The following is a 16,027-nucleotide window of genomic DNA, read 5'->3' on the forward strand; positions in this document are numbered from 1 at the left end:
TGTCAAATATTCAAGATTAAAATGCAACGGATAAGAAATATTTTGTCAACGATAGAAAGTAGTCGCGTCTGAAAGAAAGTAAACACTATATGTCTCCCTCTAGCGTCCAGTGCGAAGGCATTCGCGCCACGACAATTGAGTTGAGTTGAATTGAATTGAGTTGGTTAAACCGTAAAAATGGTGCGGGCGGGTATCGCCACGCGAGAAAGAGACGAACGAAAGGCGGGTTGGCCGAGACCGCTGCCTTCTTCTCCTCGACTTACGCCGAGGCGCGACTAGTGAACGTCAGCGCACTGACGTGGACGGCCGCATTTGTGTTAGTCTGTGCCTCGTTTGACAGCCACTGAAAAAAATATTTCGCGCGTTTTTGACAGCTGCAAACGAACTTTGTGCGCGTTTGAAAATCAAACTTTTCTAAATGTGTTACTGTATTATATTGTACTGAAGGTGGATTTTGTTCGATCTGTGCTAATTATTTGGCTGTACTGGCCGTTGAGACGTTATTAAGTGATGAATCAGCGAACGCCGGCTAATTAACAGCGTCACTGCTACGAAAACAAATCTTGTACTTCCGATATTTTATCGCTTGGATATTGTAAGTATCATATTGCAATAGTATTGTGAACTGCTTTTTTATGAATTCTTATTTTTATGCAATTTTTTTCGTTGCATAAAAATTTAGTAACTTTATTATTGCATAAGTATTATAATGAAATTCCAAATAATTATATTTCAACTATTTAATAATGCAAAGATTACAAAATATAACAAACAAAAAAGTGAACAAAAACAAATATGTACAAGTATTTCCAAAAAATTAACATAAATTTAATATACATCTCATAAAATAAAATTGCTATTTTAAATTACCGCGACCTTTAATACGAGCGCAAAAAACGTTCACATTAAAAACCCAAATGCGAACAACATTATAACGCATTGACGAACGATCACGTTATTGTAAATTTAGAAGATAAGAAAATGATAGTTTAAAATTAAGTTTACGAAAAAAAAAGTTGGGGACGTAAAAAGTTGATATTTTTCGCGACGCGTTGGAAAAGTTCAGATTGGGCGGGGCGAGCGTTCGAACAGCTGATTGGTTCGGATACGTGTATAACATTTTTCCGTAGGTATTTTTTGTACATATATTATGTTTTTTTTTACATGAAAACTATGTTTATCGCGAGAGCCAGTAATGAGAATTGTAACAAATTTGTAATGAGTTTCTGGTGATGACATTGCTTTTTGTGATATCTGTAATATTTTGAGTAGTTTTATATTGAATTATATTTTATTATTTAGGCATATCTTATGTAAATTACTGCTTTAATTTAGATAATTATAATCTGATAGATAGGTAATTTAGTACCTATTACTAATTTAATATTAATAACTAAAAAAACTCTACATCAGAGAATAAATATCAAACAAATTAATATTCACCTTGAGCTCTTCCTATGGAACTATTAGTTATTACCTATTGTAAAATAAATTAATACCCAAATCAAAACCTACAAATTATTTCATAATCACATTTAATATCAAAACATTGAATGCTCTACATTTTTACTAAAAACCGTTAAAATGCGTTTTTATTTATTATTCTAATTTTACACATAAGTAGTTGTAGGTAATATTGAAAGTAAATAGACAGTAACATATTAATATGTAGAATTCACAAGGAAAACGTAATATAAGTAAGAACAATAAATTTTCTTAGATGAAACTTAGATATCAAACTTAACATTGTCTTATGGCCTTTCTAAGAATTGCATTAGCCGTTTGAATTACACAGATACCTTACACGAAACTAAACTAGATAATATATTAATTATCATATAGAAATTCTATCTCATAATAATATGATATTATAGTTTTAAGCTTTGGTAGGGAGAAGAAGTAAGTTAGTGGCGAAAAATTCGGTCCTTTATGATTTTAAAATATTGTATTTTTTTGTATGTCATTTATTATAAAAATTACATAACAATAATGTCTTCCATATCAGCATCGCATCTCATTCATAATATAATTCATTGAACTCAATCAACACATGATTCATTTGTGTCCAACTATGAATCACGTTTCAATTGTCCAGTTTTAATTTATTGCTCAAAAATCAAGACATTAATATTATGACTCAATTTGTCGAAGACTTCATAAATATTAAAAATCTTAACGAATTAAAGTCATGTTTTACTAAATCGTTAATATTTAAAACTTCTAAAAAAACTTCTTTTGCTTTAAAAATAAACTCCAAAGTGAAAAGAATTTAATATAATAGGTATTGTACTCAATAAAAATTGTCCCATTAATTGTAAGGCGAATAAAATCACCCCTAGAGGTAAGAATAGAAATGCTAACATCTCGACATTTTACGACAAACAGAACACCGTCTCTGACATCGAGTTTTATAACCGAACAATTACATTTAATCAGACCATTTTCCCATCTCTCACCAACATTCCATAAAAACGTAAGAGCAAAAGAGACAAACGTAACGGTACAGCTACGCCCATCAATATCTAATTGCTTTTATTATTTTAAGGCATCGTAATCATTATGGCTGCAATAAAAATTGTAATTACTTCTCATTAGTTCAATTAAGAATTTTCTAGACACGGTTTAGTTGATATGTTGATTGCGATACACTGTTGCGAAGATATTATATTAGAATATTATTATCGAATCACTGATTTTTCAAGAACAAGGGAATTCTCCCAAGTGAAATCAGACGATACATTTTATGATCGTCAGACACGGATCATATCAATCAATATTAATGATCACATCGAAATATGGAACTAATCGATGTTTTTGAAATTTAAATATCCATAAGTTTTAAAATTTTGGAACATCGATTAATTTAATAATTGCTGCTTTAATAATACGTTAGACGTTTCCGTGTTAAGACAAAATTACGTTTTTATAATATGTAATCAGTTACGCTGTATTACATCACACTAAAGTTTTTCTATGAATTCTTAGTTATTCATTTGTACCACCTACATCTCTATACAATAATAGCTAATCATAATTATCAAGAACTGGTATAACACTAAAAAAATAATACCACTACTATTAAAACAAATTAAAACGCAAGCGGATTATCTGAAGTTCATTGCAACGCTTTCAATGAACCCCCACCGCTGCTAAGTTTACGAAAGAGCGCGCGAAAAGCGGCGAGAAAAACTTCACCGAAAAGTTTGGCACGCACGTGGTTTACACGTGGTCTTGAGTGAAAAATCGCGCAGGTCCCGCGCGCTCCTTGCCGCCCCCCTCCCTCACCCCGCACCTCCCCGCGCCGCACTCAACTCTATCCTTTCTAAACGAGCTGTACTAAGATTTGCCATTTCCGTATTCACTTTTGAAACGCGCGAATTGGCGTGCAAAAACATTCCGATATTCTTTTTTTTTTTATTAAAAAGTTTATGGTTTTTTTTTCTTGGTTTTTGTTTTATAGACTGCCAATGAATTAACTTTAGCGTTCTTTAGCTTCTTTATATTGTTGGTTGCATTAATAAATGCATAATAAATAACATTCAATGTCACTTCCATGTAATTAAATATAGCAAAATTGAAAAACGAATGCGCTTTATATGCATAGTATATGATGAATTCGATATGCATCGTAAAATTAATAAATTTTTAACACCATCATCATTCTTAGAAGAATTTATTTTAAAAATAATTTCCTTTAGTCGGCATAGAGCAAAAGCTTTGATAATAATAATATAAAACCTGCTTAGTAATAAATGGCAACAACTGAAAAAGCTTTTATGGGACTTAATATTTTTTTTATAAAGAAACTAGATCTAAGTGACAATTTTAGAGAAATCACTGGTATCAAAAATTTGAACAAAATACACTTTTTTTGATCAATAAATAACTCTACCGATTGTTATTCCCTCTAATAACAATTATATAAGCGACTACTCAGTTTTTCTTATTTTAAAAAGTTTTTCACAAAGTTAAAATTTTAGCTTATTTCTCTAAAACAGAATAGAATTAATGTAGTAGTAAGTATTAATCAGCGCAAGACCGATCATTCTCTGTTTTGATATATAAATTGAACTCTTTAAAGGAAATGAGCTTACATTTTTCATTGAAATATTTCTCGTCCTTAATTATTGACATGAGAACATAGTCTTAGGTCAATTTCCCATTTACGTAGTATAAGAATTAAGAATCAAAGGAAAAGTAGAATCAAAGTAGGTATTCCTACACGCGACTATATTACATGGTAATGAGCATATATTTCGTGGTTTTATTCATTTCTTAATAATTAGCATCAAAAAAGTTGCAACGGTGGTTATCTTTAGTTGGTTAAAAAAATGAGCCTTTGAAAATATTTAGAAATGAAAATTATAGAGCCAATGTAATTCGTCAATACATTTACATAACCCTATTTTTTATTTTAAAAGAATTATTATCTATATAACTATACAAAACTACACTTTAAATTTAACAACATACTGACTGTTCATATAACTTCACGTCTACAGAAAGAACTATATTGCATCCATATTCCACCATCTTTCTGTTAAGGTGAAATAAACTCTACATAACAATAACCAATCCCTACTTCCCTACTAATATTATAAATGCGAAAGTAACTCTACCTGTCTGTCTGTCTGTTACGCTTTCCCGCTTAAACTTCTCAACCGATTTTGATGAAATTTGGCACAGACAATCTTTAGACCCTGAGAAAGAACATAAGCTACCTTTTATCAAAACACCACGCGGGTGAAGCTGCGGGCGGAAGCTATAATTTATAATAATATATAACAAAATATGGTTGTTATAAAGCTGTAGTAAATGAATTAAAGCAATATTTATTTTAAATAATTTTTAATCTTCAACAGTCGCGAGATCCGGTCCTGTGACGGCAGCAAGCTGTTTTACCCTTATTTGAAAACGTCTTCCCTCCAAAGGGACTTCCTATTTGCCAGTGGCTCCGGTAAGTAACCACTCTGATAGTATCACGAGTATTCCAGAACATTCCATATAAATACTATAAACAACTAGACTCACAATCTTCTGTAATATTATATAGCTGAAGTGTTTGTTTATTTGAACGCGCTAATCTCGGGAACTACTGGTCCGATTTGAAAAATTCTTTCACTGTTAGTTAGCCCATTTATCGAAGGCTATAAGCTACCATCTCACTAAGATCAATAGGAGCAGAGCACTGTGGGTAAAATCGCGGAGCACAGCTAGTCGCTTATAAAGGTCTTCAAAAATGTCCGATCGTTGTTTATAACGGTGCATTTACACCAAACGAACATAGAGCTAGAGCAAGAGCATTCTTTCGTGATCTTTTAGTGTAAACGATAACTCGTATTCAGTGTTGTTCAGTATTAGAACATTGCATTCTTTTCGAACGCACTAAGAACAACGAAATAATGTTCTACACCTGTTTACATTTTAAAAAATGACATAGTGGGGTTAGATTTGCTTGTTTGATGTAAATGCTCTGTACATTCATAGAAATTAACACCTCATTTCGTCGTATTCATTTTCAAAGCCTATTGCATCGCTCATAAGAAAACTCTACCTAATACATGCATAAGTTTTGCTTTGGACAATTTTTAAGTATTATTGTGAGTCTAGTTGCTTTATGTCAATGTTCAATGGCTGGTCTTCTCGTACGAATTTTAGAGTGTTCCCTTCACGTATAGCGATGGTACATACATCGTTGTGATTGTATTACAATGCAGATTTGTCGAATGTATGTTTCATCGCGATGCGTGCAGTGGAACGCGGGTGAGAAGTGTTAGAATGAGGGTCGAATTTTGACCACTAGTAGTTAACTCTAGTGACAAATATTGAGGGAAATCTTGTATAAATTACATTCTTAATGTTTGAATGTTCAACAAGTTTATTCAAAGTTCATATTTTACTAACATTTTTCATTTATTTCATGCTAGCAAGAATAGTAAATTATTTCTTCAATATTTACTAAGAAATTACATTTTGCAATGACAGTTTTTAAATTTAACATTGTAAATGTTATTTTTTTAGAGTTTTAAGTACTATGTTGTTTGTTTAGCTACAATTTATATTTATCGGTTTTTATGAAAATGCATTTTCCTTTTCCCATCCTTTATCTACTAAAATAGTATTGAGTATCTGTAGAATACAATTTAATAATATGACAATGTAAAGTTGTAAAGGGTTGCACACCAAATATTTAAATATTAAATTTAAATCAAACAGTTGGCTGCAACAAGTTGATAGTTTTCACAAACTTACCTTCAGTTAACGTTGAATTAATAGTTTTATATTAAGGAACTATATCGACATATCGACTAGTGGTTATTATGTAAAAAAATATATGGTATTTAGAAATAGAATTAAGGCAAATAGGAATTAGTATCAAGTAAATGAATTTACAGCAAGTTTGTTTCATCTTGAATGAGTACAGGATTGATCGGGAAATAAATTCCTTTCAGTTTACACAAGGTAACGTCAGCATAGAAAGTCCAAGAGCGCTTTATTTTGAAGACAATTTGAGTTGCAGAAATATTAATTTATCTTATACATATTATACTGATTCAATGTCTGGATAAATATTAACCATTATATAGGTATTGTTGTTATATATGAATTATAATATAAATATAGTCATAGGTAATTTATGTAACTCATGAAAGTGACAAAATAATAGATAACATGTAGTACTATTTATATCAATAATATATTTACATTTAAATATCTATCTACTGAGTGAAACGTATCTTTAAAATAATAAATATATCTAGGTATAGGTACAAAAATATTGGTATAAGCATCGTTATTTTTACGCCCCAATGAATTACAATAGTTATCATTGAGTAATTTGTGTAATTTATTATGTGCATTAATTCTTGTATTATTATATAAGTTCCGTATTTTAAATTGAAATGATAATGATGATTCATGAACATATTATTCAATCTATCGCAATACATTTTGTTAATAAAGTGGATAAATAACTTTCTCATATCAAAAAGGGCCGAAGCAAAAAGAACATTGCGCAAGCGCCGCCATTACTTCCCAAATAAAAGGATATGAATACTTGTAATGATTGCTTAATTCTTTCAAATTGTTAGTTAAATTATTTTATTAACACAAGTACAGATTTCCGGATCATTAAATTATTTCGAATCAAAACATGGGAAGGTCCTTGAATCTAAATGTCATGGGGGCTCATTAAACCCGTAGTTGGATACTTAAATTGTTAATCTTTTAAATTAGTTAATTAGTTTGGAATTATTTTGAAGTTTAACAGTTGGTAACCATTACTTTGCATACAAAGTACTTTGGATGTTTTATTGCGTACCTACTTGTATGGGCATGATGGTAAGTAAAACATACAAAATGCGATTGGATTGTGTAACGTGTAACCATAGAAATCTAAATAACAAGACACATAGAAGTGCTATAATGTCATAATTCGTATGAAAACCGCTGTCGCCAAAATCAACACATTCAAACCGAAAGCTAAACAGTACACACAAGTAAACTATGCCTTTTATTGGACAGCTTGATTTTAGTGAAAACGAACTTATCTATTAAATTAAGCTTTTGAATATGTATCCTAACGCACGAATTTACGGTTTATTTTAGAATAACATCCCTTAGTATATGAGACTTTTTGCTCCAATACGAACAAACGTGATAATAAGAATGGTCGACTGTGTCATTCATTGTTATTTCGATTACTATGGTGACACTCGTAATACTTGTAAATATTCTATAATTTTAAAGAAAAACGGAATTATTTCTAAAAAAAAATATTTTCCGATGAAATATTATTCCTTTATAAGTATAATTACAACTTGTGGAAGAATTTCCACAATGGGAATTGCTGAAACACACCATGTATACACTCATACGTCTCCAGAGCAACTGAACAGTGACAAATGCACTGGTGATGTGAAAATCACCTGAGTGGCGACAAGGTCACGCACGCTTACGACTTCTAGTGTCTTGTTATTTAGATTTCTATGCGTGTAACGTTATGAATGAAAGAAGAAGTAAAGCACCTAGTTGTTGTATATTTACGCATACTATACGGCTAGTATGTGTATCTTCACACTTCTCTTCTTCTTTAAAAAGACGAAACTGAAACAATTCAATTTATAAAAATGCAAAATCGTCCTTTTTGGACGTTTTTGGTGTATGGTTAATGATATGACTGTGGTAGGTATATGGTAATGATAATTGAAAGATTGATACCATTATTTTTATTTTTACAGTGAAATTTTAAATTTAGCAATCTCATCCTGCGATTGCATCATTTAAAACATGATAATATAACCATTATCAACGTATATCAAATCTAGAATCTAATATAAACATCTATCTAGTATCTATCTAGTACATACGATACGGTAACTTAATCTATAGCGTCGGCTAGTTTGTCTCAAACAACACGTCAACAAAAACTACATTTATTTAACAAAGCAATTAACACGAGCCGAGATGTCATATTCACATTCTTTTAATTATTTCGTAGAACACTTGGCACCCTCACAATTAGGGTGAGGTGAACCCGAGGCAAAATAGGCATAATTTTTCAAAAATTTACACGTATTTGGAGTCACACATCTTCAAATACAACGTTCTATATTATGTAGTATGGTTCCCTTCCGAATTCTTGTTTTATGTTTTTCGCTAATCATTTTGATTGACGTCATTAGCAATAATTAAGTTCATAATAGAGCTTTACATTTTAAACGATTCATTATGGTTTTTGCGATACTAAAACAACTTTTTTGGGTTCCTTACTAAATTAAAAATGCAACCAGAGGGCAGCACGTTCGATTTATGACACACACAAAGTTTCAAAAAACGTCTAAGTACACACATAATTTATCACTCGATAAGATATCAAATACTTAGGTATTTATTATACCTACTTCCCTTTCACTGATATTATTACAAAAAGCAATATTATGTAGCACACGAGTATAAAAACAATGTACCACAGTATATGGAAAATCTGAAACTTTTTTTTTTGGATAACAAACTTATTTGCAGTTGGTGAACTAACCACAATCTATATTCTATACCAATGTACTGGGCACAAAAGTTCCCAACGGCAAAGTTAAGCTTGTAAAGTTGTAACTCGATCCGCTTGTGCGGAACCCTCGACCGTCCGACTCGCACTTGACCGGCTTTTTTGTAGAGCATGCGCGCTATGTGTTTGTACAATGCTGAGAGACTACAATTTTTTTACCTAGACCTTAAGACATTCTAGATATTCGATAATTATAATTTTGTTGCGTCATAATGAATATGTGTGTTAAACCAATTTATGTTAATTCATGAATAATCTTATTTATTATAAACTTTTTTCTTCTTCTAATTTGAGGCGTCGAAAAATTTTGATAGTACAAAATTGCGTTATAAAGGTGACCAAACTAAGCAACACAAAATATTAACAAGCACAAAATGAAATCCAAGAAAAAACAACAGTTTCGAGTTTTTTTAAAAAACCAATTTTTTGCAACGTCTTGTAAAATAAAAAGCATACATGAAACATAATTAGCCTGTCTTAATTTAAACATCAGCTAAACACTTTAATTTCTCGATTAATTCCAAAAACACGTTATTAAACAGGGAAAAGTTCGCAAAAAGATAATTATGCACCCGGCGAATCGATACCATTCATCAAAGTCACAAAAATAATGCTATTCTAAAATGTAGGACGTGTATCAGAGAGTTCGCCAACGAATCCCATGGCTACGTAATAACACCGAAATGAAGGGTTGTAAACGCTTCGAAATTTAATGAAATATTTGATTTATGCCCACCGTGAATCAGGTAGCTTATTATAAGAATATATCATTAACCATTACATATATAATTAAATTCGAACTTAGCCCGAAGCTACCCCAATTTGAGCGGTGCCGCCGCATTATAATTTTAATAAAATTGCCCGCCGCCCGATAAAAATATACGTAAAGAAACAACAAAATTATAACACATCTGATTGATGTATTATTTGGTAATTTATCGGCTGTAATTACATTGTAATAATGGATAATGCTTCGGCGCGAGGGACGATTTATTAGTATTTATTAAAGTATGAATTATTGTATAATTACTGGGATGAGAGCTTCCAAACTAAACAGAGCGGTTGTTTTAGGGTTGAATTTATGAGTGATTCTCGGAGTCGGTCTAATCGCCTGTTTGCGATCGCGCTATGGGCGCCTCTCACATTAATGCGTATATGTAAAAACACTACACATAAAGGATTATGTCTCATAACTCCACTTGGTTCTCAGAAGTTATGATCGGTTTCTAATTTAATTTTATGATAGGAATCAATTTGTGCGTTTTATTAACAATTTAGATACATAAAAAAATAATCGTTTAAAAGCAAATATTATTTGTGGGATAAGAACTAATATTTCTATCATACTTTTGTTCTTATTGAATTTATTTTAACAATTTAAAAAATTACTTTGATAATATTCTTTGAGATTATGATGCCATACGATCTTAAAAAAGCAAATTAGAAGTCGAAACATAAACAAATCACATCGATTGCACACATGTAGCCGCTTGTGCAACGCCTATGTTATATAGGTAATTAATTGTTTTTATAAAAAAGCCATAACCGTTACTTTTATAGCTACCTCTTTCATGGACAAACAAACACGTATAAAATTAATAGTTTAAAGGGCCTCGTTTACGCGTCGTAAAGATGATACCCGATAGTACTTAAGATAAAATTCACAGATGTTGAGTTTGTTATTATGACTAATAATTTATACCTCGACATAATAATTATTGTACGCCATACACCGGTACTGCTTAAGTATTATAATAGGCTGTTAATACATCTATCTGAAGTTGAATACGGTGACTACACGCTATTTTAGCCTATCTGACAAGGAGATACGGCTTAAATTTCTATGAGGAATTATTTAAAAATAAAGCCAATAAACAATAATAAATGCAAGATCGACGTGTTCACGTATTACAGGAATGTCTTTTAGATTATAATGTTTATTACAAGTAACTCGTTATTGATAATTATTATTTGAACAACTAGGATTAGTTGGTTGAGTTCACAGGTATTGTACTTACCTTGTGGTACTTAACGATAATGGATATCATTTAATTACGTTATTATTATAATTATAAGCATACATTAAATTGTAATGGTCGCGATAATTTAAATAATAATTATTGGCAAAATAATAAAATGCGATAATTAAAATTTTAATCATCGCAAAGTAAAAATGTTTGAATTTAATGTAGAGTCATAGTAGAGTTTATTTGGATAGTGTTTTTTAATGATCAAATTCTATAAATGTACCTACAGTTCTATAACACAATGCATGCCTATATTATTTAAATAAGGGAGTTAATTTTTTGAAGAAAAATCCTCGAATCTATCCCTTAATGATATCTAAAATGCTATCAAAGTTACATTAAAAATGAAAATATGAAAAACATATTTAAAAATTGTTATGAAGTCAGTTAAAACAACATTCGTTTTCATTAGTTTTTCCTTCAATATCAATTAAACAGCTGAATAAAAAAAATCTTGAATGTGTCTAAAAGCTTAATTATCAACAGGATATATTAAGTCTTATGACTTTTAAGACTATATTTTTACGACAATAACTTTGTAATAACGTACCTAGTTACTTGTATTAAATTATTTTATGGCCAGCATTAAAATGTAATAAAGCAAATTATATCTTTATCAATACTTAAATACTAATTAAGAGACCGCAAGGTCGAATAAATTGTGATTTTCCATGTAATAAGTATTTTTAATATAAGGCGTCATTAGCGGTTAACTTCTGTTAAATGTATTACAGTATGTAAATAAGATTTATTATGCAACGATGTGTATGACAAAAATGTTGTAAATTAATTAATTGATAATATTGATTACGTCACACAGAAATACAATGATTACGTTAATCATAAAAAACTTATAATATAAACAATATAATAAACGTTTGCAATGTGACTAAAATGGACTAGGTGAAACAGCGGGGACCAGCTAGTTTCTAATAAAGTTACCTTCTTTTCAACAATACTTGTACGCCACATGGCAGATCACAGCGGATCACCTACATATAATGTAATAACCCTTATAACCTGTGAATCACAATAAATCATTTGAATTTTAATTTTAATTTGAAATAACCATAAATCCTTTTAGATAGGCTCTAAAATAAATATCATGTATCATAGATATTTATAGCTATATGATAACAATTAATCAAGCCCATGCTATAAAAATAGCATTAGAATTTTAACAATACAACATTAAGGCGTTGTTTATCGAACAATAACTGTCCAAAGCGTGTCACTGAAATCAAACTGAAATATAAAACCATAATACGAAGTGATAGCCAACGGTATGCCCTTAATTAATATGTAATTAAGGTGTTTATAACTTGATAACAGGTCTAATTATGTTATTAATAGCACATTAGGGTCACGTGACGTCATCACGCATTATTAATATTAAAAACGAAATGCCGTTACAGTGCGTAATTATTTATTCATTAGTTCATAAATATTATATTCCATGTGTAGATATAATTATTGCTATTAATATGGTCTGTTTGGAAGTTTGATCGCAAATATACTGATGCATTTGATGTGTTTGATATGTTTAACTATCAGGGATTTCATCTGAATCCATACTAATATTATAAATGCGAAAGTAACTCTGTCTGTCTGATACTCAATCACGCCTAAACTACTGAACCAATTTTCATGAAATTTGGTATGGAGATATCTTGATACCCGAAGGACATAGGCTACTTTTTATCCCGGAAAAATAACGCAATCCCGGAAATCCATCGGGAACGGGAACTATGCGGGTTTTTCTTTGACTGCGCGGGCGAAGCCGCGGGCGGAAACCTAGTAAGAAATAAAAATGAATTAAATTAAAAGCTTGTATTACGTCAACATCATTTATTGAAAGTTCAGTAAATTTATGTTAAAATGTTTGCATGTCTGTTCTGCAGAATCTTTGCAAGGCTGGTTCCGAAGATATTATGGCCTCACTCTCCTGAAAATCATAAGATTAGAATCAGTGGTTGGTTGGTTTGTTCAATTGTAGCAAGACAAAACAAAAGTATAGGCGGCGAGATAATATAACGAATTGTTAACTCTTTATTAGATCGTTTTTAAGTAAAGATGAAGTAGCCCTTGAGCCAAATAAACACTAATTTCCCAAAAAGCCTACCATTTACCATAATATATCATGACATTACACAGGTTAATGAACTATCTGATATCTCGCCCTCAGAAATAACTTTGAAGCTTTATCATGATTATGTTTTATTAAATATAGCTTATTTTACGTTTCAGTCACTTAAAATTATTGCTCGAGCTCAATTTTATTTCATTTATTCTTTAATAAAAATGTAATAAAGTACGAATGATTACGATAGATAAAAATCTAGCAAATGAAAAAATGTTGCCACTCGTGAAAGCAGTGGTAATTTCGTAGAAAAAAACAGACGATTTGGAAATAAAATCGCTAATGACTGAGGCCATTAAGTAAATTATTTTAATTATAACTTGCTATTTCGTTTATTCATTTTGGTAATTTCGTTGAATATTTAAAATAAGAAGGGTGAAGTGTTGTTTAATGCTGAAAAGATTTAAGTCGCAACTGTATCGTGACGTGACCTTTTTATTTATGTATCACTCGAGCGATTTGTTGTTACAAAGGGCTACAACTTGATTTCGAGTGGAATGCATACGAGCTGACTGCATTGTTCGTTACATATGTATTTATATTTTAATTCAAACCATGACATACCCAGCCTTTCAACTCATTACTGACTTGCTCTACTAAAATAAGATTTAACACATTTAACTTATTCCTATACCTTTAAGAGTAGACGGTAGGTTTAGTTGTAAAAAACTTAGATTCAGGTGAGTTAACTCGTGTGGTTTACGCATCGATATAGATTGCTTGCTTGACACTATGTGGTATGTGAACCAACATTACATACTCGTCATTGTAAATTAACATTTAGGAGGACATATATCTATATGGTTGACATGGAGTAAATTTAAAGGTAAGCTTTCAGAATTTTTTTCAAGTTCTTAATTAATGACAGGTATAAAGGAAATAAATTTTATATTTAGGTACACTGATTATTATTAATTTGTTAATATACTTAAACTTGTTAAGCAGCATAATGAGATCCTCATGAGAATTAAAAAAGGTTCTTAAAACGTATGTCTAAATTTGGTCATGCACTTAAAACATTAAACTTCGGAATATCGAAAACCCAAATTTTATTATAAGAAATTAAATGCATATTTCAAAGAAACCGAAAACAGAGCGAGATGATATAAAATTAAACCGAATTAAACCCGTTCATTTAAAGACCTCTATCTTAGTGGAGAGTTAGTGATCATAAAATATGGAGAAGGCATCTTTTTACGTGAACAATGAACATGCTAATAAAGTAATAACGCTGTTTTAACCTTAGTTTATAAAACTAAATAGTTTTATAAACTAAACTCTCCATTGTTAATTTAAATTAAATTCTCCATTGTTATAAAATATAAAATAAATTTAAATGTATGTATGTATATAAGAGTTATTTAAATATTGTGTTTAATATATTAAAAAAAAATATTTTATGACTTTTCAGTATCTTATTCTTAATCTTATTCATATGGTATGGTATGGTATTTTTTTCTCTTACAAATCAAATGAATCAATTGATGATACTGTATCTATTACTGAATAAAAAAAATGTAACATATTACCACATCTGATCCCTCCAATTCGTAGCTCCAAGTTACAGGACACAGACGGACGTCTGAATGGCGTCTCATTATCTTTAATTATATACCGATTCTTCAAGCACTCCGCTTTGCAAATCGAATACATTTATCTACATTTAATCTACATACATTTAAATTCGTTACATTAGCAACATCTTTGTTTATTTGTTTCGGTCATAAACCTTTAAGCCTTGAACCTTTATCATAAGAACATTACTATAGCAAAAAATTGTGCAGGAAATTGTAACAAGTTTATAAATAAATGTAAAATAAGACACATACTTTCCATGAGTAAATTAAAAGCGAAATAAGTATTATTGTAAGTAACTAAAAGGATAATTAATTAAAAAGATGTGGCGATTATAAGAAATCATCAATATTATTTTAAAACAATTCTATTCCGTTAAGATTCAGGCCATAAATAAGATAACTAATCTAAACGTGTTCCATTTCTAAATGCAATACATTGCTACATTCTTCACGTTTGCAAGAGCGCGTTCCATATATATGAGGCAATGGAGCGTGCACTTTCAATTCATTTCAGTTTTAGAAGGGTCGCGCGAGAACATGGTACAGGCACTCTATTACTCTCTGACTACTGTGTACGTTTGCCGCTGCCCTTTTGTTTTGCCTTTAGTATTTTATCGAGTGGAAATTTGCATACGTATTACAATTTAAATAATATTTATTTTTACGTTTAAAAAGATTAACATAGGTTTGGTAGAGACATGTTGAAAGAAGTATCTCTACATGTGTTTTTTTTTGGATTAACGTATATCTTTAATGACGAAAATCTGAAATTTTTTTTATGGTATGGGTAACGGGTAACGGGTTGGGAATAAATAAACTACTTATACATGAACAATAAAAAAGCAATTTAAAACTAAACAATTAATAAAATAAATATTTTGTGCTCTACGATCAAAATTTAGTAGGTTCCAATATCTTTTAAATTGAACGTTCATTTATCACAATAATTTTAAGTAAAGCGTTATGTCTGATAATATAATATTCAATTGTCAATTAAGCAATAAATAAAAAATACAACCAATAAAATTACACTCCCTTATTTTATAGCAGTAGGTAATTAGAGAAAGTTGTTGCTATAATTTTCAAGTTGCGCTTGTTTTGCAACAATTATTAGCAATAAAGAAGTAAATCTGTCATTCCATAGCTACGAACCGCTGGAAAAAAACAGCCTCAAATAGACAATCTCTAGTACTTAGAGGGTAAAAAGGGGAAACCGGGC

At 30.5% G+C, this 16,027-nt stretch overlaps 1 protein-coding gene across 4 annotated transcripts in view; it reads left to right on the top strand.

Annotated features, from left to right (window-relative positions):
* Positions 1 to 294: 294 nt before the first annotated feature.
* pdm3 (POU-domain protein pdm3) overlaps positions 295 to 16,027 on the top strand; it is a 117,861-nt gene continuing 102,128 nt past the window's right edge. For all 4 annotated transcript variants that reach the window (XM_090108486.1, XM_090108490.1, XM_090108489.1 and 1 more), the window contains exons 1-2: positions 295 to 595; positions 4,863 to 4,957. The gene's annotated coding sequence lies outside the window, so the exon portion shown is untranslated. The remainder of the gene's footprint in view (positions 596 to 4,862; positions 4,958 to 16,027) is intronic.

The sequence above is a fragment of the Colias eurytheme genome, chromosome 13 (genome assembly GCF_061535395.1).
Source record: "Colias eurytheme isolate Ceu_HAF_F1 chromosome 13, ilColEury1 Martin Lab GWU primary, whole genome shotgun sequence".
In the NCBI taxonomy this organism is placed as follows: Eukaryota; Metazoa; Arthropoda; class Insecta; order Lepidoptera; family Pieridae; genus Colias; species Colias eurytheme.